Source organism: Gymnoscopelus braueri (assembly GCF_963280865.1).
Source record: "Gymnoscopelus braueri genome assembly, chromosome: 3".
Classification (NCBI taxonomy): Eukaryota; Metazoa; Chordata; class Actinopteri; order Myctophiformes; family Myctophidae; genus Gymnoscopelus; species Gymnoscopelus braueri.
The window spans coordinates 18,728,746-18,754,563 of record NC_137612.1 but is presented as its reverse complement, the minus strand read 5'-3'; the positions used below and the strand labels follow the sequence as shown (position 1 = coordinate 18,754,563).

Genomic DNA, 25,818 nt, shown 5'->3' with positions numbered 1-25,818 from the left:
GCTGTATCACAAGGGCTTTTTATCCTAAATGGCTCTGGGGATTGTTATCTGTGGGAAGTGTGTCCTGCCTCCGTCGTGTTCAATCAAGTGTCCACTTAGCTGTGACTGGGAGTAATTGTTCCCAAGTGGGCCACACACTGACCTGTTAATGTCTGCATTGACCCTCTAACCTTGTCAGCACATCTTAGGGAGGAGTTTAAATCATGTGGATCTCCGTGGTGCCTTTGCGCTGCCGGGTCAAGTGGGCGTCGGCACTGAAAAAGACCACTCTCTTATAATTGTCCCCAGCAGCGTGGGTCAGCGAGGGGCGATCTCCCAGAGGCTGGCCCTTATTAGATGAGGTACCGGGAGTGGCGTTACTTTAATGGGTCGAGCCATTGATCCGGTACAGAGCGTAGTAGTGGCCCCAATGTGGCCGTGATCGCTCTCTCCCCTACCTGGTCTCTCCGGGTGTGAGTCAGTCCGAGTACAGTGGACGTGTCGCATCGTCAGATCCATCTCACAGATCTTTTTTTTTATAGAGAATGCAATAATTGTTTTGGTTATTGTTTCCTGTTCCTAATATGGCTTCCCCTTGAGGTGGACAGTTGGAGTTGGAGTGGTTTGTACCAGGGGTTATACTACAGTACAGTCCAGCACATCACATTACTTCGGGAACACATGCCATTTGGTTTATGCCTTAATTCGAAGTGCCTTGTGCAAACATTTTTAGAATGGGAGGTCCCATTGGGAACTGAACCCACCCACACAACCCTTACTGACGGTGTTGGCCCCACGGTCTGACCATTGTGCTATTTAAGACCCCGTGGCTGTAGATCTGACATCTGTCACTCATTCGTAGGCGTCGGCAAAGAGGGGCAGCCAGATACGTGGACACGTTTAGATTGCCTGGAAAGTCGACGTACAAATAAGTGGCAATTAACGAACGTGTTTTCTTTTTTAAAGTGGCTGGTTATGGCATTGCTTTTGAACCTGACATGGGTTGTAATTTGTGTGAAAAGGGGGATTGCAACCACATGTTTGCGAAGTTGGAGGTTTTTGTGTGTTGAGCAGCTGGCATGAAACAGGCCACAAAGGCAAAGAGATGCAAGACATCGGTTGCCGTTAAAAGGTATTAACACAGATACTTTAGCATTTGGTTGTTTGGTGTTTTTATGTGCAGATAGCCTTAAAATCTTACCACAGCTTAAATCAATCCTGCTAATTATTTGCAATAAAAACTCCAAAGCAGAGCTCCCTCCTGAGTGTGTGTCACTGTGTGGTATTTCAGTGTCCCTTTTGTGACACCGCACATAAATCCAGTGTCTTTTGAATCATCTTATCAAGTAGTTTCTAAAGCCTCAGCCTTGTAAATTGTGCATGACAAGACACGGCCGTGACTTCCACCTAAGTGCCTTCTGTTAGGGGTCTCAAAGTGAGAGGGGCCTTTCTGAGCAAGTGCCCCCTTCTGAGCACAAAGGAGACACAATGGTGCGGCCGTAAATTCACGGGGGCGAAGCTGTCTGTTGGGATCAACATATTTTTTGGGAGTAATGACAGGCATGCAAGCGAGTAATCAGAGGGGTCTTATCTGGGGCTGCTCGGAGGCCGATGGCGGGTCCAGGAATGTAGACGAGCTGTGGAAACAACGGCCCGTACTAATGGGGTTAGCTGAATTCCACACTGGTGAATTATGAGGAGTTGGGATGGCGGGCCTGCGGTTTGTTGTGTCTGGTTTTTGCGTGGCCTACAGAGGCAGAGTTATAGATTTTGGTCTTTCGACACATGCTTTCTCATAGAGAGGGTCAATTAACGGGGGCTGGTTTGCTGCCCCATCCTGCGAGTGGAGACACAAAGCCACATTATGTGCCAAAGTCGTACAGACGTACTGTAGGCCCTATATCACAGGAGCAAAAATGACACACGCAAACACACACATACTTAACCACAAGACAGCCATGCCTCCTATGACAGGAAAAACTCCAAACTGTTCATTCTGCTGCTTCATTTGCATGATCTGAGCATATCTGGAAGTCATTAGCATCTTTCCACTTGTTTATCTGCCTACAGATGAGCATGTTGTTGCTGCACACCAGGTTTTTGAATAAACAAAATGGAATGGATTGTTTTTTTTGGTTGCTGATTTTTTTTCTGGAGCCACGGGTCATTTATTACTTACAAACCAATGTAGAATTGCAAACATTTGTTGTTTAGTTCTTTTAGTCCTTGGTAGATTTTCAGTGAAGACATTGTGTTTGTAGGTCACTGCGTCATTGTGAGCATGCAGAGTACATGGGAATGAGATGTGCGGTTTGTGACATTCTAGTCGGCGTCATGCGATTATGCAACAGTGATATTTACCTTGTTGTCTGTCATCATGTGCAACTATCTTTATTTCACGTGAGACGACGCGGATGTGCTGATGCTGATATGTATTTAGGCCAAGAGATGTCAACAGGAATCGGTGCGTCACAATGTGTGCCAAATTATTGTGGCCGAAGACAATCACGTTCACTTTCCCTCAGCTGTTACGGAATTTCTGTACATGTGGGTTTGGTGGGCCAGGGGCAGGGACTCTCCCCACCTTTGCACTTCCTGTTTGTAATCGAGTCTTATCTTTCCCTTTCATGCCCCCTCTCTTTCAGACGCGTGTCATCGGTGAAACTCCCATGGTCCCGCCCCCCCCCCGAACGCTGTGAGCCGAATTGTCATTGGAAGAATGGAATGCCAGTCTGTGCTACACCAGTGATCAGGGTATGTGACTGTTCATCCCCATAGCCCTTCTCATTTCATACGTGTGTTCTCTATCTGTCTGTAGACTGACAAAAGGCCAGCATGCTGGGAGATCTAACGCATTCGGCTCATTTGCATCTGGCCCTAATTAGCTTGAAGTAAATCCCAACAGATTTACTCAAAGTGCTTTTCATCAGTTTGATTGTTCAGCCATTCATACCAATGAGCGTCGGGGTGTGTATGGCAAAAGTAGAAAATGCAAAGGAATACTCAAAGATCCTCATCTACAAAGGGGTCCAATGTGCTCAAACTGTACTGCAGCTTCAGTGCAACTCAAGGCTGATGACGGTAGCTGAAAAGGAAGTCTGTGGTGACACATTATGTCTTTTGTACAGTTTTGATTCCTTTCATTCTATAATGAACAGTAAGTGGTATGTACAAGTTCACGCCCTATACTGGATTTGCATCATAAAATATAGAATCTTGCGTGTTGTCTGAAATGTATGCCTACCGTATCACAGCAAATAACTCGGGCACAATAATCAGTATGCAACTATTTCTTGACTATAATTTGCAAGCCGAATCTAAATAATTACACAGCTTATCGCATGGCCAAAATCAATGAACAATATGACATGCTGCCCTCTACCTGAAAGGTGCCTCATCAGCTGCTTCGGTGTGACATCTATTTTTTTTTAATATCCTTGGCATGCCGTACCGTCCCAACGTCCCTCTCCTCACCTCTGTCTGCCCTGGGAGCAGTGATTGGCTGAATACTTTCTGCACTATAGTGGCTGGCTGCTTGCCAGCCACGCTGCCAGTGGCTGCCTTGCCCCCTGATCAGAAGAGAACGTGACATTTGTGCAGAGGTAATGGAATCTGTGTGCAATTAAATCTCTGACTGTGAAGAAGAGTCCAGCCCCTCCCTGCTCCCATCCTCTCCTCTCCCTGGGTGAGGGGGAGAGGGAAGGGGGGGGGAGTACATGATGATGAAATCCTCCCAGTGGCCCCCACTACCATTACCCCCACCATTACCCCCACCATTACCCCCTCCCCAATCTCTGTGTCAGGTTGCGTTTTTTAACTTCACTTTGCCGCCCCGGTGCCTCTCCCCAGCAATTAATTACAGCAGACGTCAATTAAAAAATCTCCCCAAATATTGTATAAGAATTAAATTTCAATTATAGAAATTACATTAGAGGACCACGACGTTAACATTGCTTTAATGAATTCCGCTGTTGGTGACAGTTGTTATTTTTGCAGTGGTGCATTGTGGGGCCCCTGTGTTTTCTTTTTTTTTTTTTTTTTTTTAAAGCTATGTTTTACTGATGAAATGGGAATAAGAAAGAGGGGAGGAGGCGTGGGGTGGAGTGTTGGTTTGGTGATGTTTCACCCAAGACGGAAAGAGAAAGTGAGAAAAAGACAGAAAGTGAGAAAAAGAGAGCGAGAGAGAGAGAGAGGCAGGAAGGCAGGCAGGCAGGCAGGCAGGAGAACCATGCACGGGTGAGATGAGGGTCATATCTCTGGGCTCCTCTTCCTCTGCTGCGTTGCCACTACACTTAACGCCTCATTTGTGGTCTTTGTGGCCAATGGCTTGAGTCTGTGATCTGTTGCCATAAAAGGCAGTTCTGCCTCTATGCTGATGGTGCATTTGCTCATGGGTAATACTGGACCCCCAGCACACACACACACACACACACACACACACACACACACACACACACACACACACACACACACACACACACACACACACACGCCTTCTCCCTCCTCCTTCTCCTCCATGGGCTGGCTCATTTCTAATGGATATGTGTATCCCCATCAGGATAGCTCATAAACATAAAAAAGCCTCCGCTGCTATTGTGCTCGATCTGGCGGAGCTGGATACACAGGGCGGGGGGGGGGGCGCGTGTTTCCCTTGAACTTGTGGAGGAGAGCAGTTCCTATCCTTGTCCCTTATCCACACAGCAGAGGGCGGAGAGGCAGGATTTCCAGGTCAAGGTGTCGGGCTGTGCCTCCCCTCGTTCTCTCCCTCTGTGCATCCCCCCTCCTCACGCGCCCTCTGTGGCTGTGTCCCAGAAAGGGCAGGGCTCAGTCTGCTGTCCTGGAGGAGTGGGGGGGGGGGGGGGGAGATGCAGGGAACTGCCCAGTTGTTTTTTCTCACGCACCCACTCGGCTGCAGGACAGGCAAAGAGAGAAAGATGTAGCTATATTGAACAGAGAATGACGTGATCCCATCCCAATTAACCCATTAAATCTGTGAACGCATCTTATCTGTGTCATTTTAGATTTCTTTCGGCTATTCAAAAATAGCAGATATACAAGCTCATAGCGCGGCACCAGTTTAAAAAAAAATATTTATGTTGCTATAATATCAGTGGTCCTCAAACTTTTTTCATGTCAAGGACCCCCAAAATGATATGTGTTTGGCCGCGGACCCCCATCTCAAAATATGTTGTTCCAGGGACCCCCCAGAAGCAAATATTTTAGTTACAAATGTTCGCTTTAAAACATATGCATATGTATTCAAAGATTTGCCCTCATTTTCACGATTTTTCAAAAAAAATAGCAGATCTACAAGCGTGCTATTAGCTTGTATATCTGCTATTTTGGTATAGCCAAAGAAATCTTAAAATGACACAGATGCGTTCGGTCCGGTCTTAATTGGTTAAACAATGATAACATCAAAGCACTGATGGTACTTTGCCTGGCAAGTTGGTGAACCCTGTTTTTAAAAGAAAGTAAGGGGGAAATGTCCCATATTGATACCATATCTTTAGGGCTTGACATTCAGATTCTGTTAATGTACTTTGCCACGATGCATAATTTATGTCAATGCTGGTAGAAGGTAGTCTTGTTTTAAAAACAACAACAAAAACCTTCCTTGCATCTCCACAATCAAGGGTTAATTTGAGCCCACAGTCATACGGCTCCATTTCCTCACAACCCTGTGGGTCGTAATGAATGCGGTTGGCCTTACTTTATTCACCAACATCCTGCTAAACGAATACAACCCTATTCCTCTCTCAGTTTTTGCAGATGGCTTTGTCTAGATGTGTTATACAGAGGAGAGAGAGCTTTGCTTAGGGAGAGAGAGATGCTTCCTATTATAGTTTCATTCTAATGGCAAATTAGATCAGTCTGACAGATAGATGCGGAAAATTGTTTTAATTGTATAATTATCTGTGGTCAGCCACTTGAGTAGAAAAGAGCTGTGATGTGGGTGAAAGCCAGGGATGAGCACATTTTGGCCTTTATGTGCTTATTTTGTCTTCACACAGGAAATGAACAAGAACCAGGGGTCTTCATGATATAATACGCTCTCCCTTGCTCTAACACACACACACACACACACACACACACACACACTCACACTCACACTCACACTCACACGCAAAGAGTTAAGCACAGCTTAACACTAATTTAACAGCAACTCAGCATATCGTTCACTTAATGCTACCATCTCTACCAAGAAAGTGAGTGAGATAGAGACCCATCATATCAGTGACCTGGCTTCATCTCTCTGCTCTGTGGTTTCCTGATGAGATGTCAAAACACAAGGCTATAGGCACAAATGGCATCACATCTCTGGGCTTTATATAGGCGTCACTTGTTCTGTGTTGTTTTGATGTGTTTTGCGAGCAGTGTATAACTTAAGCAACCTGACTGGAAATAATGATGGCTTACCTCGCTCCTTTTTTCTCCAGATTAAGTGTTTTACACCGTGAGATGCGGGTTTAACAAAATCTTTATTTTACAGTGTTTATGCTGTGTAACTAAGCGTTGAATGAATTTAGCTTAGTGACTAGTCTAATGTTCTTTATTCTGTTCTTGCATTTTCACTTTCATTGCAGCTGTTTCACGCAGTATGTCATCATAGTTTGGCCATTATAATGTCTAATCTGAACAATAAACTGAAACTTGAATCAGTCACTGGTGAATCAAGTTTCACCAGTGACCAGTACATCCTACTATAAACTGAACAAAACTATGTCTGCCTTTCTGCCTTTCTGTCTGTCTGTCTGTCTGTCTGTCTGTCTGTCTGTCTGTCTGTCTGTCTGTCTGTCTGTCTGTCTGTCTGTCTGTCTGTCTGTCTGTCTGTCTGTCTGTCTATCAGTCTGTCTGTCTGTCTATCAGTCTGTCTGTCTATCAGTCTATCAGTCTGTCTGTCTGTCTGTCTATCAGTCTGTCTGTCTGTCTGTCTATCAGTCTGTCTGTCTGTCTGTCTGTCAGTCTGTCTGTCTATCAGTCTGTCTGTCTATCAGTCTGTCTGTCTATCAGTCCGTCTGTCCGCCCGTCCTCAGGTCATTCTCCTCAGTGACCAATCGGTCTAAAATTGCACATGGGCATTGACCATTGGCAAATGCAGTGACTGACAAAGCCGATTTTTCACTTTGACCAAATTTTCTTTCGCATTTTTTGCCATGAGCTTTAGGATCTGTAGTCTGTACGTAGTTGGGGTGTGCACATCCCAAGGTATGGACTAGTATTTGTGAATAGTATTATAATAGTAGAGTTTTTTCCAAGATATAACTGATGCAGCATAAAAATAGTAAAAGACTGACTTGTTTGGCTGAATAAGATACGAATCATTTGGTAGACAAATTGTTCATAAATACTAGAATTTATGTAATCATGTAAACATTTAAATCATATAGTCATTGTTGAACCTATAGTACAGAAGAGCACTTTGTCTGGTGAGCGGTGCATGGAAGGCCTGTAGATGTGGCATACTGTTCATAGCCCTCTTGGCAGATCAATAACTGAATGTTTTTTCGAGTCCGGTGGGCAACGCTGTAAGCTCAGCGGTGATGGACTGGAGTCAGCAGCCGCATGCAATCTTCAGCTCGATTCATTCACGTGTAATAAAACGATGTAAGCAGTGCATAGAGGGACAGTGGGCCTGGATGTTCTCACCCCTCGGAAGTAAGGGCCAGAGGAGGACAGCAATAAGACATGGCAGGTCAAGGGAGGGGGTCTACATCAGTCTTCCTTCTAATGTATTTATCAAAGCCTTTGCATGTATTATTGTTCCATAGTCTCACAGTAGCCACTAGGCAGATGATTAGATAGAACGTCAGGGGCACAAGACACAAACATTACTAATGTGTGACAGACATATGAACTAACCATGCACGGACCTCCTTTGACCAATCGTTACAGGCCAGCCAATCAACCAATTGTCTTTTTTGTTTTACCATTTCATAATGAAAGTCGCAGGGGCTCTGATCGGGCTGAAAACTTGCCCAAATTTTGAGTCAAACATCATAGATAATGTCATAGACGACAGATGTCATAGATGACTAATGTCACAAGCCAGCCACATGAAGTCTGAGATCCACATGGGAGCCATGCTGAGCCATGTAGATCCTGGGGACCACATGATTGAACATATTTTTGTTATGCAATGTCCAGAGTCGGTTTAATAGCGCAGCGAAATCATCAAAACGGGCATTCATTCTTTCCTTCACATAATGATGTCACAACACACGCAACGATAACACAGAACACACACACCTGCACCTTTCCGGGGAGAGACTTGGCAAGCAATTTGCGAAAGGCCAAGCTTTGCCATGTCTCTGTTGTTACCTCCGTCACGCTCTGTTGTTCAGCCGCATCTCCAGCGATAATGCACGGGGGGATTAGCAAGTAACAAGGCAGCGGTGCTCTACAAAAGACTCTCCACAGAGTGTCTGTCCGTAGAGAGAGTCTCTCTGCACAGTGTCTAGTGTGCAATGCTCCATAAAGCTGTAGGGCGGTGCACGTAGCACCTAACGGTGATTTCCCAGCTGTGCGCGCGTCCCCCCCCCCCCCCCCCCCCCCGCCCTCCCCCCTCCCCCCTCCCTCGAATAATGAAAGGTGACAGGAAGGGCTCTGTGTCCGGGGCGGCAGGTCGAAGCGGGAAAGAATAAGGAAGCGGTGCGCGGCCCCCAGTGCTGTTAAACTGCAGCAAGCAGCAGATTAAAGCTCATATCTGCTGCCTCTCCCCGCCCCTCCCCTGCCCCTCCCCCGCGGCCTCCCTCCACTTTCCTGTTTGGACTTGAAGGTGATTGGGGAGCCAAGGCGGTGACAGTTGACGGAAGCCGTGCTGGAAGAGAGGGAGAGAGAGAGAGAGAGAGAGGGAGAGAGGGTATTTATTTACAGTGAGACGCGGCGATGCTTGTTCAGGATGCGGTTTCACGCAGGATGTGCCTCTACCCCTCACCACCACCCACCTCCCCCCACACACACACACACACACACACAGCCTCCTCGTTCCAACTTTCCCCTCTCCTTCCACCCTTCACCCCCCCTAAACTCTCCACTTGCTCACTACAATCCCACCCCCAGGTTTGATCACCCCACAGGAGTGAGAGGTGGTGACGGTGGGGGGTATTTATTGTGTAAGAGTCTTTCTGGGATCCAGCAGAGAAGCTCACTCAGCACCGCCTTCCTGTCTGGCCTGCGGGAGGCGCTGGGTTCAAGGTCAGCACAGGTCACCAGGAGAGGGGAAAAAAGAGAAAAGGGGTGGGATGTATTAAGACTGTAACCTGTGACACGGATTGTTTTATCGTCTCTGTTGGGTGGAAGCCTTGTATGTCCAAAACCCTAACGTTACTTTGCAGGAAATGGGAAAAATAATCTGTGTTTCAATGGATCCAATGTAGCAATGCGTAAGCTCTTGATAATACTTTTCATTGTTGGAATATTTATAGAGCCCACAGACAGACTTAACCACTTTGAACCTGATGTCATCATAGGCGAACTTTTTCAAAAAGCTTGCGTCACATCGTGATGTGTCGTGAGCTTGTAGATCGGCATTGTTTTTCTTCTACTTTTGTGTGACACCGACCGACATAAGCTGATATAGGCCTTTGAATGAAGGCCTTTATTTATGAAACGAAAAGATGAAATATGGACACGTTGTCTGTGTGTAAGAGGGGAGAAAAAAGTGGGGTGGTCATGAAAAGCTTAGTGTGCACATGCATGCGTGTGTGTACCTGCTTGGGGTTCTGAGACTAAATGAGACAATGAGAGATGGTTTGCTGGGAGAAGTAAGAGAGAGAGAGTGAGTGTGTGCGTGCGTGTGTGTGTGTGTGTGTGCGCACCTACACTGCCAGGAATTTCTCCTTGTAAAGCAGGAGGGGAGGGGGGTGTTAGAGGTGTGTAAATCCCAGTAATTACACTGTACGCAGTAGTTGCCATGCAATTACTTTTGTCGTCACCCTACAATGGCGTATTCCTGTTACAGTAAGCCGCTCGTTTCAAAGGTGTGTGTGTGTGTGTGTGTGCGTGTGCAACAACACTGCATCATACTGTACCACCCAAGAACACACATACAGTACATAGGCGATGTCAATGTCACACCTTCACGTTAAATCTAGACGTTTTTCTAGTCATGACGGTGAGAGCTGTGAGCATGTGAATGGTGAAAAGGTTGTGGCTGCTTTCTTTCTTGCCGTCATGTCGGCACTAGTCCGCTCCAAAGTTTCAAAGGCAGGTTTTATGAGCCTGCCTTACGGCCTCATCTATGTGGACAAACGGCATCTAAACTCCCAGAGAACCTGCCACATAAAACGCACATCTGTTAAAGCCAGGGCCTAAACTGTAAAACAGTCCCCTCATAGGCAGGCAGGGCTGTGTTAATGTGACGCGCAAAGTACAGCTCACAACACGCCCTGCAGTAACGATGTCAAAAGGGCATCATCTCACATAATCTCTTTGCCCCATTATGATTTAGATTCAATTGTACATGTTCTTTTTGCAGAGGAAAATTCCCCAGTACAGTAGTTAGTGTCCTTCATTGTTTGGATACAGTGCAGAAGTAGCAGTTATCGTTCTGCGTAGATGGAGCAAGTATTACGCTCGTTCTTTGGTCTTGAGAATCAACATTTCATCGTTTCTCATGAGATGCTGTTAACGGCTCTGTGAGTGATGTGAACTGAAACGGGGAGCGTTCACGTTTGGGACCCGGTTATGCGGTATTTGCGCCAGTTCAGCCACTCAAAAGAGGAACTAGAGTTGCTCCCTGTAGTGTGCTCATTCATCACTGTTGTCCAGGAAGCCATCCAGAGGTGCTATGCTGAAGTGTATATGCTTCCCTCACGCCTCTGCCTTCTATCTGGTCTGCATGCTGTGTGCCAGTGAGTTCCTTCAGAGGACACTACACAGCTTCTCCAGATAATGTGAACATGGCTGGCTGTGGGTCAGAAACGAGACCGAGGAGAGACTAAAAAAACAAAAACGAAAAAAACACCCACAACAAACTTAATCCATTCAATCTGGGAACGCATCATCAAATGTCTTCTAAATCCTAACAGTTTGTATGTTGCGATATATCAGTGGTTCTCAAACCTTTTCATGTCAAGGACCACCAAAATTATATGTATTTGGCCGCGGACCCCCATCTGAAAATATTTTGTTCCAGGGACCCCCAGAAGCCAAGATTTGAGTAAAAAATATTCCCTTTAAAAACATATATTCATAGATTTGCACAGATTTTTCTAAAATAGCAGATCTACAAGCACGTAGCCGCGCTACGAGCTTGTATATCTGCTATTTTTGAATAGCCAAAGAAATCTAAAATGACAGAGATGTGTTCCCGGATTGAAGGGGTTAATCACAGGGCCAGGCATGAGATTTGTGCAACGGTATATCTGTCAGATAACATGAAAGAGCTCCCACTGTGCCTATTGTACACATTCTGGGGTCTAGGCCAGCCACCGTGGCTCTTGGAAGTGGTTGTGAGCTACCAGGTGACGTGATGAGTACTTGGCAACTCAGGGCCTTACCTTAAAGTGGGCAAAGGTGCGCCGCCAAGACATTATCGCATATTGCATTGTGGAAAGCTAAAAGGCTTGTGACAAAGTCGGTGGCTTTGGTCAGAATGGGGTCCGGGGACCCCCAGGTGTCTTTGGGGGGGGGGGGGGGGGGGTACCAATCATTTTATACTTTGGCTATTCAAAAATAGCAGATATGCAAGCTTGTAGATCTGCTATTTTTTTTAAATCTTGAAAATGTGTGCAAATCTTTGAATATATATAGGCTAAAACAAATCTAACCCAAATCTTTACTTCTAGAGGTCCCCAGAGGTCCCCAGTACAAAACCTTTTCAGCTGGGGGTCCGCGGCCAAATACGATTTGGGGGTCCTTGACATGAAAAAGTTTGAGAACACTTTGTGTTAACGGTAAACGCAGGGGACGGGGATTCCTGGGTCATTGTTTCTCACTTATTTTTGGGTAGCCTAGCCACCTTGGCTAGAGTAAGCAATAATGGGAGCGGTGCATAATTTCCCACCCTTATTCAGGAGGGATATTTTCTCTAATCTTCTGCTGTATTTACCTATTTCTGCCCTCTTATAGCCCCTCACCCTTCCCCCATTTATCCTCTAAATACCGGTACAGTGATCACCATTTCCCATGACTAGTAACAACTGAATGCACCAAGTTATTTTGAAATGCATTTTGAAGAGCTGCAAATGGGGCCTGGAAGCAGCATGCAGGCCGCACAGGAGTAGATTGTTTATAACTCCAAAATAGTAACTCCTATTGGAACTACGTCACCTGACTTTGGACTTTGTTTGGGTAGTGATTTCCTGGATTGGAGCAGTTTCTAACTAATTCATGTGTGCATTTCATGCAAGGGTTTTATATGACAACTAAACATGAGTGTTTTATTAACTCTGTTATGTTTGTAAGCAGTGGAGTTGAACAGATGTGTATTTGAGTTATGTCAGGAAATGACTTTATGAAAAGATTCTTTACCGATTCGTTTAATGAATATTCTCTTTTCTCTATGTTAAAACGGTCCAGTTAATTCCAGATTAGATCAGTAGAATAGGCCTGGGTGTGTTAACCATACTCATGTTGCTACTGTTGTCACATCAGAGAAAAGGCTGCATCTTATCCCTCAGCCTTACACTAAAATATCCTTTTAGAATGAACTCTCAGTTTGAAATCCTCTTTCAGTTCTGCTTTCATATTAGATAATTGATTATGTTTGGTTTGGTACAAATAAAGAAAAATAAATGGGATTTGTCATTTACTCTGCTTGAGTGTAAGCTGGGTCTGAACCTAATTGATGTTTTGAATGATAAGGCCAATGGGATGAGTCATACACCATATTCCCCAGAGTTTTATTAAAAAGGCACACACAAAAAAAATGTCTGTAGTGGAATTTTCCCTTCCTAGAATAACGGCAGGCTAGATTGGTAAAAGGCAGATAATATATGTGTGAGATTGATCAGTGAGTAGCGACCCCATTATCTCCTGAGATGTTAATTACACTGTGCTCAGCTTGCATGTCAAAAGGCGGATAATTGAAGAAGGTAAAAGATGTGCCACACTTTATTTATGCTTTCACTTTGCGCTGGCGGCGGAGCTTCTCTCTCTCTCCCGCCTCGCGCACTCGCTTTTTATACTTCTTTCTCCCCAGTCTTTTTTTTTTGCTCCCCTTTATTTATTGTTGGGTGATATTACACTGTCAAAGATTATCATTTTGCAGAGGTATTACAATAGTTACCTCTATCTTTGCGCGTAGACTCACTCAGGCTGTTTCTAGCCCGTCTTTGTTCTATACTGACTGTGAGCAGCCTAGTAGCCTGCAGGCCTAGTCAGGGGACAGAATCAGAGTGATCTTTATTGTCACGTCACACGTTTACAGGTGTAAAGTTATTTCTTTAGAGCGCGCTCCATCATTTGTAGTTTTCGTGAGAAGAGAGAAGATTGACGTAGGGTAGAGCAGGAGAGGTGGAGGAGACAGCAGCTGCAGTACACTAGTCTCCTTCCCTATCATCCCATAGAGACGGTGCTCTAAACAGCACTAGCCATGGACTCCTGGAGTGTTTACTTAACCCTGAGTCTCTGAAACTTATATTAACATTGTTCATTTTATTTTGTTTGATGCCTCAAAGGTTAAGACACTGTAAAGGCCTTGATATACAATGCTGTGTTGTGTGTTCGGGTCGCTCACTAAAAATAGGCGATCTACAAGCTAACACTGCGATGAGTTGTGAACTTGCAGATCGGCTACTTTTGGTGCGCAAATAAGGTGGAGGCAAAATGTCAAGGTTGATTCTAGGCGGCTTGGTTAGAGTGGCGTGCATCTACTGTTGAAGATGCACGATGATGCTAGTGATAGTGGTCAAACATGACACCGTGCAAATGAGAGAGAGAAACTGAGATGATGAAACCATTTGTGAGAGTGCCCCTCTCTGGTGAGCCAGACACTTATCTAGTAGAGAGTGATCCTTTTTTTAACCACTTTTACCCTGGCATTTCATTATACTGTAGGTGTACAGTAGGTAACCAAGGTGGCTAGGTAACATTAAATAAACAAATAAATACAAATCTGAAAATGGCAATGCATTCTAAACATTTGAAAAATATCAGCAGATCTACAATCTTTGAGCTTTTCAAATAGGGCTTAAGGTTAGAAATACACTGACTGTGGTGAGAGTCCAAAAGGGCAGCTGAAACTCCATCAAGGGTTTTATTTCTTTCTATTGTTTGTGTTTTTGACTTGTTATTTTTCTTCGCTTGAACCGCACAGAGCTCGGCATCCTTAGACTTCCTACTGATGACAGGAAAGCCATAAGGGGACTTTTTCAGAGAGAAAAAAAGAAAAAAAATATAAATCATCACTTTTTGTTTGTTATTTAGCCTGCCTGTAGCGATAGCATCATAACACACTTTCCTGCGGTTGGACATGCTGCGTGTCTGTGCTGTGCACGTGTGAAGGCTGCACATGTGTGTGTGTGTGTGTTTGTGTGCGTGCGTGCGTGTGCGAGCACACACACACACACACACACACACACGCAGTAGCATGCACAGTGCACACATACATGCACCTCTGTCCTCCTTTGAAATCTGCGTCGTCATGGTAACTGTCGGGACGGGGGTGGATTTGGGGGGCTACGAGGCAGTGGTCATCACACCTTGAGGGAGGAAGTGGGGCCTGACAGACAGCCACTAAGCGAAGGTGATTTAGTGCAACACCTGGTGGACGATGCTAAGAATGGTCCCTTCTGTACCGGGCTAGCAAGGAGCTACAGGCTCTTTGAGCAGTACTGCTGCCAACTACTACAGTACCTCAGACTACAGCTGGGTGATATGGATACAATAAAATATCACAGCATTTATGACCATAATACTTCGATATCGATATTGTGATGATAATATCATCTTTTGACACTTTTCAAAAAAGTTTGAAAATGGCACATCCACAAGTGTAAAATAAGGCTTAAGTGATTAAAACTATTGGAAAACATAACCCTTATGCCGTATCACAATATTACGATATCCAAAATCCCAGACAATATCGCTATAATATCTATATATTACCCTGCCCTACCGCAGATATCCAGTGATCTGGAGTGAGCTAATCTGCCTCAGACCATGCCATCTTATTTTTTACCTTGAGCCTTACATGTGTTTCTAACCACACCGTGTAATTGCTCACGTTTTTTAAGTCTGAAACAAAAGTGTCTGGTTATTGTCGACTAGTATTTCCTGTGCATAGATTGTGATCCCTAACAATTATGGGCATAGACCAAATAAAACATAAAAGAAAAATAAAGAAACCGTACCAAGAAATGGACAAAGACAAAGGAAGTGTCCAGAGAGAGGTGGTTCTGTGGTGGGACTTTGAAAAGGTGGGTGGTTGCGAAAAGTGTTGAAAGAATAAATGGTGCAGAGCCCTCCCCTTCCTAACAGGAAACTGAGGATAGAGATGGAGTGGGGGTGAGGGGTGGATGGGTGGCATACTGTAGCTCTGGCTACACCCTGCCTCTGACATCATCACCTTCTGTTCTTGAGGAGTGGAGAGGACCGGATCACAGTGTATATATACGCACACTCACATGCTCCAGAACTAGACGCACACACACGCACGCACACTCTTTGAGTCTATATGTCTGAAACGTCTGCATGGCAGACAATAAGCTCAGGCCTCCATTGTGTTAAAAGTTTTATTGCATTTGATTTGAGTGTGTGTGTTTGTGTGTGTGTGACTGTGTGTGTTTTTTCTTTGCTAGTTTTTGTTTGTCAGAGAAAGGCCTCTGTTCTCTTAGATGCCGGCCAGCAGTGTTTTGCGGAGGCAGCGCGGCCTTATCTGTGCTCGAGGTCTGTACTTTAATGGGCTTTATTGATCTAAACAACATCAGGGGTTGCGGTGATGTTATTAAGGAAGAGATAACTTCTGTGTAATTCCACTCCAGCAATGTATTAGCCTTTTATTGGTCTAAATAACTTTGCCTTTTAGACAGTAATGCCCCAGTAAGTCACAGCGCCTCTTCATGTCGGCAGGATCTTAATAAAGCATTTCCTCTGGACATCCTGCTGCGGAGAGAGTGAAAAACGACAGGTTAAAAGGCATGCTGGGAAGTTTCCATGCCATCACCGTAAATTATCTCTTTTGAATACATAAATAAAAGACGTAGTGCAGAGCCACAAACGGAAAGGCTTGGAGGGAGGGGTTGCGGGCGGTTAGCGCCAGCTCATTGTCCGTTTCGCACACAGAGGTGCTGGGAGTAACACGCACGCACACACACACACGCGCACTGGAAACGGATCAACCACAAGAAGGCTGTTACATGTTATAAGCATAGGGCTTCATGGCTGTAAAAATACAGAATCTGTGTAATCCGTACACATTAAATAGACGGAGAGATAATTGGTTTTGGAGGCTGTTGGTTATTGTTCGTATTTTGGTTATTGATTAAAGTGCGCAATGCTTGACTGCAAACTTCTAAATGGACACTTGCAATTTTCTTTCCTTTCAAGGGCAGCGTATGTATGTAATATTTATACGAAATAACGATCCCATTTATCTAGAAGCATATTTTCAAGGGGTGGTGGTGGGGGCGAGGGGGGTTATAATTTGCAGCTATTTAAAGCCTTGGTTTTGGTAATGAATTATTTTGTCATCTCAGCTGTGATGAGATTCATCTTTAATAACTGTAACAATTATTTTATTAAAAAGAGAAGCCATGCATTATGGCTATCGCGCCGAGGTCTCGAGCTGGAAAGGATTCTCATTAAGAGCATTATATTACCCCGTAGTGCTTTCATTTGGATGTCCCGCTGAAATTACATTAGGTGTCAACAATGCTTGTGTTAGAAGTAAGCAGTCATATTTACAGAGGCTCCAGCTTTTTCATTTTGCTGGCTGACACCAGGAGATCTATTAAAAGAGATATTAATGCTCTGCATCTGATTAAGTCACTTTAATAGGAAAACTCCCCTAAAGTGTTGACTTTTAATATAATGCAAGCGATTGGGTTCTCTGCCTTTTGGCCTAAATGTGATTCTCAGCTCCCCAAGTAAGTTCATGGAAGTTTTGATGGTTTTGAGATTTCTCTTGGCGATTGATTTGAAAGAACTGTGCGATCACTCGTCACTTTCAATATTCAAATTCTACCCAAATTGCAGACAATTGATCAGGCTGTTTGTCTTAAGATTGATTCAGCAGTGTCTGTTCATCTACTTCCTGTGTTTCTTTTGTTAGTATTTTTTCTGAGGGTTTGCGCTGTGTGTAGCATTGTGTTCTTTTAATGGTTTCAGGCCCAGGGTTGCTGCTAATGACACGCTTGTAATTGTTTGTCAGTGTGGTAATGTGTGATTTCCTATCTCCATGTGAAGTTGGACATTTGATGAAGGAGGGATCTTGTCAGGAAGACAAAGTGCTCCAATTTGTCACCGGCTAAATGAGCTTCTCTCCAGCCATCCACTCGCTTTTCGCATCAGACAGATCCCTTCCTCTGTTATGCTGTATTTCCATATTCTGCATTACATTTTGTGGCAAGGACAAGAAAGAGCATTAACTGCTTAAGTTTCCCTTTGTGGGTATGCTGTATAAGAAAGTGCATTTTCCCCAGACAGTAACAATTTGCTTAAGTGAATGTATAGCTTATTTTAGTACACGATACCTCTGTGGCCTTGCCTTTACAGTACTTGTGTGAGAAATTCTGAAAAGTCACATAGCCAAACAAGGAATCTCACCAGTATACCACCAGTATACACAGGCAGGGATTTATGAAGAAATGTGTTGTTATTTCGCTGAAAGACAGAAGTGAAATTACAGAGAGTTAGGTAATAATTTATTCTTAGTTTTAGGTGGGAGTGATCACTTCCCTTAATCGTAAGATTTTGAGAAACATATTTCACCATCTGAAAGACCTTGCTTATTCAGTTGTCACCGTTGTCATTGAGATTACTTTGCAGTGAGATTCCCCTCCCTGTATTACAGTCATGTCATGAATCTTTGATATGATGTTCCATAAATAATCCTGCGTATCCGGCTGTATTTCCAGTGATCAAAGTAAGGAAATGTAGGATTTACCTGTCATTCTTTCTAGTATCTGTGCAGTAGTCACCCCTCTATGAAGCACTTAAACCCTATATACTTTGTTGACCAAGGTCCCCCAGGGTCCTGTACTTCATGGCCTCCTTCTCCTCCTTTTTTCCCTCTACACCATATCTCTTCGGTGAAAATAGCTCACAACGTGTTGTGTTGCGATGCGTTGTGAGCTTGTAGATATGCTATTTTCACTAGGTGTTCACTTAGTCCCAGAGTAGGGACGCTAGGGTTCATGTGGTTAACAGACTGCTTCGGTTTCTGATGGGACTGCATCCATATTGTGTTGTTGGGGGGAATCCCTGCTAGTTCGCAATCTAATGAGCTATACAAGCCAAACAAAGGAGGGATGATCTGAGTGAGTCTCCAGAGAGAGCTACTTATTGTCACAAATGCCTCTCTGTCGACGTATTTCCCTCCATATCGATTCATGTCCTCGTTGGTTATGCTCAGTTCGCCTTTGCGGGTGTAATCAGCTAAATGTAGCCTCTGCTTTCTTATTATTACCTGGATGCTTAACGCTGATTTCTTTCCCTTCCCCTTCAAGGACAAATGGTGTGTGTAGGGGAAGGCTGATCCCGTGCGAAGTCCCCGAGCTCTCGCCGAGCAGTCGATCCCCTTTCAGCACCAGCTGTTCTCTCAGATACACCAGGCCGCACTGAAATTCTCTTAATATAATTCCGGCGGGCTCAAGAGAATAGCGCAAAACAAGCGTGCCAGCGAGGAGAGCGTTGAATTTTTCATCAGCGGGCCTCAACTCGCAGAGTTAGTGGGCAGCGCTCTCATTCATGAGCAGATGTTACACTCTGCAGTTAACGTGAACTTACTGGCCTCTCTGCCATCGGCTGCAAGGACGTTGGCAGCGACCTGGCATCTGAGAATTACTCCTGGTAAAAAGGTGTGGGCATGGAAAGCGTAGCCCTGGCCCCTTTTTTAGCCACTTCCAAGCCCAGGAGCTGGAGCCTGGACAGGGGGGAAGGCACTGACAGCTCATCCGTCTTCAGGCCGACAGTGATGAAACGCTCGCCGCCGTTTGCTCGGGGAATAGCAGTGGAATTCCTGCAGACAATTTCCAACAAGTTTTATCATAAATTTTTTACGCGGTAACGCTAAGCACTAAACCACGACACTCGGCAGGTGAACGCGTGTGCATGTGAACGATAAGTACTGGAATGTGCACAAAGACCTCTTGTTGTTTGTACATATGGGGTGGTTAACGCGGAAGAAGTGCTTGTTTCAGTACCCTTGAAAGAGGAAATTCATAAAAGTCAGGCACCTGTGATGGGAGGAATAACTGCTTGGCCCTAGCCAGGCTATGGCCGATGCCAGCTGGTGCTGTGGTCAGCCTGGTGGGTTGTATTCTCTCACCAGCCGGGTAGTTTAAGGCATCTGCACGCCAAAAGCTGTTCAGACTGGGGGGGGCGAGGGTTTGATGTGGCCTTACAGATCGGTCATACTTTGCTACCAATTAAGTGAGAAAATGAACAACGTAAAGGCCTGTTAACTGCTCCGAGTGCGCACTGTACTGTACGTGACTGAAGGTTTAGTGAGTAACATTGCTTCCGTTGTGTGTAGGGAGAGAGCAAGAGAGGGAGAGAGAGAGAGAGAAAGTGAACGTCGTGACAGTTTGAAGTTGTACATGAGGGACTGAAACTGAGAGGGAATGACAAGCTCTTGTTTCCTCTCCACACACGCCTCATTTTCACTTTTCTAATTGGTCGTTTTCAGGTTGGCTTTACGAGAGCAAAGCTAATTAGTGTTTCTAAATTCAGCAAAGAGAAAAAAGTCAGGCAGCATGATTGTTCTGGTTTCCTCTCCTGTGTCAAGGCGCTCAACAATAAAATAAAGACTCTAATCATTTTCAAATTGTGCTTATTTTTAAACCCAGCGGGGCTGAATGTCACTCCTGCTATGTCACTCCTGCTCCCTTGGCATTTTGTTTGGCAGGGTCAGGGCGCAGCGGTTGCCCTCTCGCCTGTGCGTCTCCCTTTGTGATTCGTGGGAAGTTTGGGCTCTGGTGGGGCCGCAGTGGGGAAAAAAACAAAACAATGCGTGGTGTTTTTTAGGTGGGGTTTGTTTCTGCTTTGATTGGGAACGTCCTGCTGACAGGGATCAGCGCGGCAAGTTTACAGTAGCTCTGACATTGCCGTTACCTTTATTCAGAGAGCTCCAGCTGCAGCGAGCCCTCAGGAAGCCCCGGGACACTGGCCCACACGGGCGTCTGGCGGCCCACAAAGGGGGAGAGAGAGAGCGAGCCCTGTTTGAGTTGGCAGACACTCTTCCCACTCAGGGAACTTTTGCTGCCTCTGCAAAAAAAAATAGAAAAAAGGGGGCCAGCGGCGGCGGGCGGGCTCTGGGTTGGAGCAGCCGTGATTCCTACGGGCAGGATGGACTTTTTTTCCACCTCGCCTCCCTTACAGGAAACACATTTTGCCGTTTCTTCCCTCCGCAAAAAAAAAAAAAAGTGAGGGAAGGAGGTGTAGCCTAGGGGGCGCACGGGGGTAAGAGGGGGGGCTGAGAGACGGGCCTCGGCGGCCACCGAAGGTCCAGTTGGTTCTGTGTCGCGGGGTGGTAATTTTAGACGGGTCGGTTCAATACTCCTGAGTGAGGCAGCTGTTTGAGATGGCTGCCTGCTTGCTCTGTTGGGTGTTTAATTTATAGAACCGAGTTTATAGGTCATTTTAACAGCGTGCCGTAAAACTTGCACTATTTTTTATTTTTCCATCAACACCCGTGGGATTTGTCTTCCGAGGCCAGTAATTAAGAAACGCTTGATCTAAGGGTTAAGGAGGAAGAGTGTTTAAATGCAATTAGAGCAATGCTCAAATCAATTTGAACTCAATTACAGTTTTCTGAATGTGTCATTATTTGTTTAATCATGGGAATTCTCGTTGAGAGATGCTAAATATGTATCCAAAGATATTTAAAACGTAGGAGGTTGGGGGGGGGCTGTGTAAGCTCTCTGGAACCTACTTAATGTTGCTTTAATGAAGAAGAGTTTGAAAGTGACCTTCCACCCCCCATTCTGTTCGCACTTTCTCCTCAGAGACGCACACACACACACACACACACACACACACACACACACACACACACACACACACACACACACACACACACACACACACACACACACTGTGGTTAAAATCAAAAACGACTTTGCTGTTGCTCTTTCACAATAACGGGCGGTGGTGGAAAAACTGAAGTAAACATTTAGCTTTCTATTAGTCACCTTGGTGTTTCAAAGAATTGCCACCGTTTCACTCTTAACCAACTCTTGTTTGTCTTCCATCTCACCCCCTCCCAATATCCCTGTCTCCTCTCTCTCTCTCTCACTCTCGCTCTCTCGCTCTCTCTCCTTTGCCCTTGCCCCCTCTCTCTCCTCTGTATCCGTGGTGTGCCTCTCCAGCCAGGAGACTCCAGTGGTGACATCCTGTGGAGCCAGAGATCAAAGTAAGTGACTAGTGGCAACTTCCCATATCAGTAACAGCAGCAACAAGCCAGTTCACTGGCAGATTAACTACAGAGACTATAGAGTATAGACCAGTGGTTTGTTTTTTATTTCAAAGACTCTTGAGAGTGTGCAAATGGTCCATTTGGTTCCATTTGTACATCCTCAGAGTTAACAGACCTCTTAAGAGTCCATTTGGAAGCCCCTCAAGGCACCCTGAGGGTCCCTGGACCCTAGCCTGCAGGTAAACCATCCCAGTCCCGTGAATTTACATTATCACAAGTCTTCTGCAGACCGCTCTGGCCGGTCTGTCAATCACAGTTAGCCCTGAGCGCAGACGCTGATTGGCTCGTCCACTTTTTGGTTTCTGCAAAAGGCCCACCCAGCGCTTTGGGGCCAGACCGGTCCGTAGAAGACACATGATAATGTGAATTTACGCGACCGGGATGGTTTACCAGGCTACCAGGACCTCACTTTGAAGAACCACTGGAATAGACCACATGAGCTCACACACACACACACACACACACACACAAAACCTTGGTTGACACACTTCTACAGAAGTCAACAGTTTGTCTTTTTTCCTTTTTTGAAAAACAAATTCCTTAATCCCTTTTCAAACAAAAGGGCATTGTATGAAATGTTTTATCAAAGGAGTCTGTAAACGCATGTAAATGTGAATGTTGCAAAATGATAAATGCCAAGTTTTGCATAGTAACCGGCGCCTTTTCCGGCGCCTTCACCTCAGCAGTTCCTGATGCGGTTCTTGTATTTACATCACTTTGAATAAATGCCGAAATGTTGACAGTGTGACAATGCACGGTTAATACGAGACCCAAACCTTTTCACTGTAGCATCGGGCAGCAAGGAGGACCCCGCGCGGGTGTTTCTAGCCGAGACTGAAAGGAAAATCACAGATCGGTATGGCGGTTCATGTCGGCTAACCTCCCCACACTCCCTCCCGGACTATCCTAGAAGTCATTACTCCGTGTGTGTGGTGTATAAACAGGTCAAAAACAAACAATGACCCTGGGCAGGTTCCACACAGCAAAAACAATTTTCAAAGCCAGGAGTGTAGTATATAAACACAAAACATGGCTGACCTTCAACGCGGGCATAAGGCTTCACCTTACACCTAGTGTTATGTTTCACAGTCCCTTTTTCGACCTTGGCAAGATGTAGTTTACGCTCTACTCATTGGTTAATTTTTGTGCTCCTTTTTTCCGCCTTTCTTTTAAAGGTAGATATTGCTCGGGTCGTATTCTGTGACCATGTTGTTGTTATGTTGTGGTCGAACGCCAGACCTTTGCACTGCAGTGCTGAAGAGTAGATTTGTCATGCATTTGCGGTGGTGGTGATAACACATTTTTGTCATTTTAGCTGACACTCTTATGTAAGAGCGACTCGCAAAGAGCGAGTAGGCAGGGCCTATAGAGATGCTCCTCCAGCACATGTTCATGTGCGACAGTGTACATTGGCTATGTTCCTTCTGCTCCTCTGTTTTTGGAGAATCTCATCCATCTCTGCTCTTTTCCATTTGAGAACATGGGTGACTACGCCCCCCCCCCCCCCCTTTTTTTTTTCTTTTTCTTTTAATAAGACCCAGCTGCCGAATGATCAAATAGTGTCCCTAATTAAAGCTTCACAGTTCAGCCATGTAGAAGTCTCCCTGGAATGATAACAACCTGTGATATTTCCAGAGGAATTCACTGGGCAAATCTCAGAGAAGAGAAGAGAGGGGGTGCATTGAGGGAGAAGAGGGGTTGGATTGGGGGTTATGTGGGTGGGGAATTGGGGGGGGGATGGGGGTGGGTGACGGGTCTCGTGGCTAATGAAAGCCTGACTGATACTTGGATGCAGGTGTTTAAACAAAACAAATGATCCCACTTTGAATGTGTCCAGGCCCTGTAGCAGTGTTCCCTTCCCTTTTGCACTGTTCGCTGTGTTGTTTTGTGTTGTGTTATATCAGGGCCTGGTCAAAACGGCAGTCACAGTGATGGATTGTGCCTTTGAAACCATCCGGCTAAATTGAAATGACTTGACTGTGCCATTGTGTTATCTTTATGTAGCGAAAGGACGCCCGCCCAATGTAAAAACGTCACTGGTTTATGCGTTTACAAAAGGCTTGATAGTACATGGAAACTTTGACTATTGTTGTTATTTGACTATGTGAATGAGGGCGCTAAAGAGTGTTTTTTTCCCCCACCTTCTGAAGAGGGATTCTATTTACATAAGCATCTGGGGATTGATACTCGTGGAAATTATTCACATACAGTAGATAAAAACACGATTCGTCTCATTTTCCAATTAGTTTTTTTTATTTTTATTTTTGGATCATCAAGTATGCCACTTGTCATTCAAAAACAGTTAAAGAATGGGTAAAGACAACAGGAAAATGAAAGTCAAAAAAAATATTCTCACTGATGGAACTTTTCCAACTCAATTCATGGGCACTTTTGAACATTGATTGGATAGATAGCTTTTTTTCTTTCTCCTATAAATCCATCTCACCAGCTTCTGTAACCACACCATTAACCCATTAAGACCTGAAGCCGATTCCATAAATGTCTTCTAAATCCCAACAGTATTCTGAAAAAAACGTATGTTTCTATATCAGTGGTGCTCAAACCTTTTCATGTCAAGGACCCCCAGAATGATATGTATTTGGCCGCCAACCCCCATCTCAAAATATGTTGTTCCAGGGACCTCCAGAAGCAAATTAAATTAAACAAAATTAAAACAATATATATTCAAAGATTTGCACAGATTTTCATGATTTTTCAAAAATAGCAGATCTACAAGCTCATAGCGCGGCACTCGGTGCCGCGCTATGAGCTTGTATATCTGCTATTTTTGAATAGCCAAAGTGTAAAATAATGCTTTTTAGCTCAAATCAAAAAGTGACACAGATGCGTTCCAAGTCTTAATGGGTTAATAAATACTTCTCTGGGTTCCTTAGTGCTATAGCCCGGCCTCGTGTAGTGTCCACGAGAAACAATGTCATTTGATTTTCGCTGATTTGGCGCCTGTACTTCATAGCTGGGTGGATTGGATGGACGCAATTAGCCATGGTCATTATGTATGTAGTATTTGAGCTGACAATGTAAGTCCTGCATAGAAATATCCTGTATTTTGACAGTGTTTAAGTAAAAAAAAAAGGTTAGTGTTAAGAGACAGAGTGCTCTCTCCAGGGTGCTTCAGAAGCCCCATAAAAAGCACACTGTGAGGAATGCACCGTTGATACAGATTTGATCTGCAGTGATTTAGGGGTGTAACAATTAATGAAACTAATTGATTCAATCAATTATAAAAAGATACAGATTTTATTGAAATAATCAATTTTCCAAAAATTGCTAAATGGCAGATCTACAAGCTCACAGCGCTTCACGATACGAGGCATTGTGAGGTTGTAGATTGGTTGTAGATTTAGTTTTTGCACAACACCGTTATACGGCAAAGTATAACACAGGCATAAGTGGTTAATCAGATTAATCGATTCAGTTGATTATAAAAAATCAATTATATTATATTATATGTTGATTTGTTGATATATAAAAATATAAATAATATATACGACCTACCTACCTACCTACCTACCTACCTACCTACCCACCCACCTAGTTAATTGGTAGATAATGTATTCTTCTAATAGGAAACGGGCACATTGTAGATCTACTCACTACCACACTACACTGCTACACTGTTCAGCCTTGAGGATTGATGGCTCCTCACTCACTGGGGGGTTGACACTAGGCCACACAGGTACACGTTGTTCCCCGTCAGGCCCTCTGACCCTCCTCATGTTCCGGCCTGTTTGTGGCGCAGGCCTCCCCGTTTGTAAACACGGAGAGAGAGAGAGCGAGAGAGAGAGAGGGGGAATGCTGCCGCTTGGCTCACAGACAGTGACAGTATGTGACAAGCAACAGATGTGTCAGACGGCACGGAAATCAAAACAGCCACGCACGCCATCAGACATGACTCCCATGAAGAGAGGGGGAGAGAGAGAGAGACAGAGGAAGGGGGGGGGGAAGGGTGTTGGAGGGGAAGAGACAAGGCAAGCCCCTCTGCCGCTCCCAGCGTCCTGTCTGGGAGAGGACAGGCCTGTGAATGCAAGGCGTCTCTCTCTCTCTCTCTCTCTCTTCCAGTCGCAGTCACTCTGTCATCTGGAGTCCACGCCGCCACCTCAGATCACATGCACCATGTTGCATTCAAAGAGTCTCATATCAACCATATGAAAAGTAGAGGCTCGCAGTGAGACAACAGCCCAAGGGAATGTCCTCTCAAATGCGCTGTGTGTGTGTAGGAACAGATGCGCAGGGGT

The 25,818-nt window shown here is 44.9% G+C and overlaps 1 protein-coding gene across 8 annotated transcripts in view; it reads left to right on the top strand.

Annotated features, from left to right (window-relative positions):
* foxp1b (forkhead box P1b) overlaps positions 1-25,818 on the top strand; it is a 184,188-nt gene that overhangs the window by 19,235 nt on the left and 139,135 nt on the right. For all 8 annotated transcript variants that reach the window (XM_080420968.1, XM_080420967.1, XM_080420971.1 and 5 more), the window contains exons 2-3: positions 2,625-2,733; positions 21,456-21,499. The gene's annotated coding sequence lies outside the window, so the exon portion shown is untranslated. The remainder of the gene's footprint in view (positions 1-2,624; positions 2,734-21,455; positions 21,500-25,818) is intronic.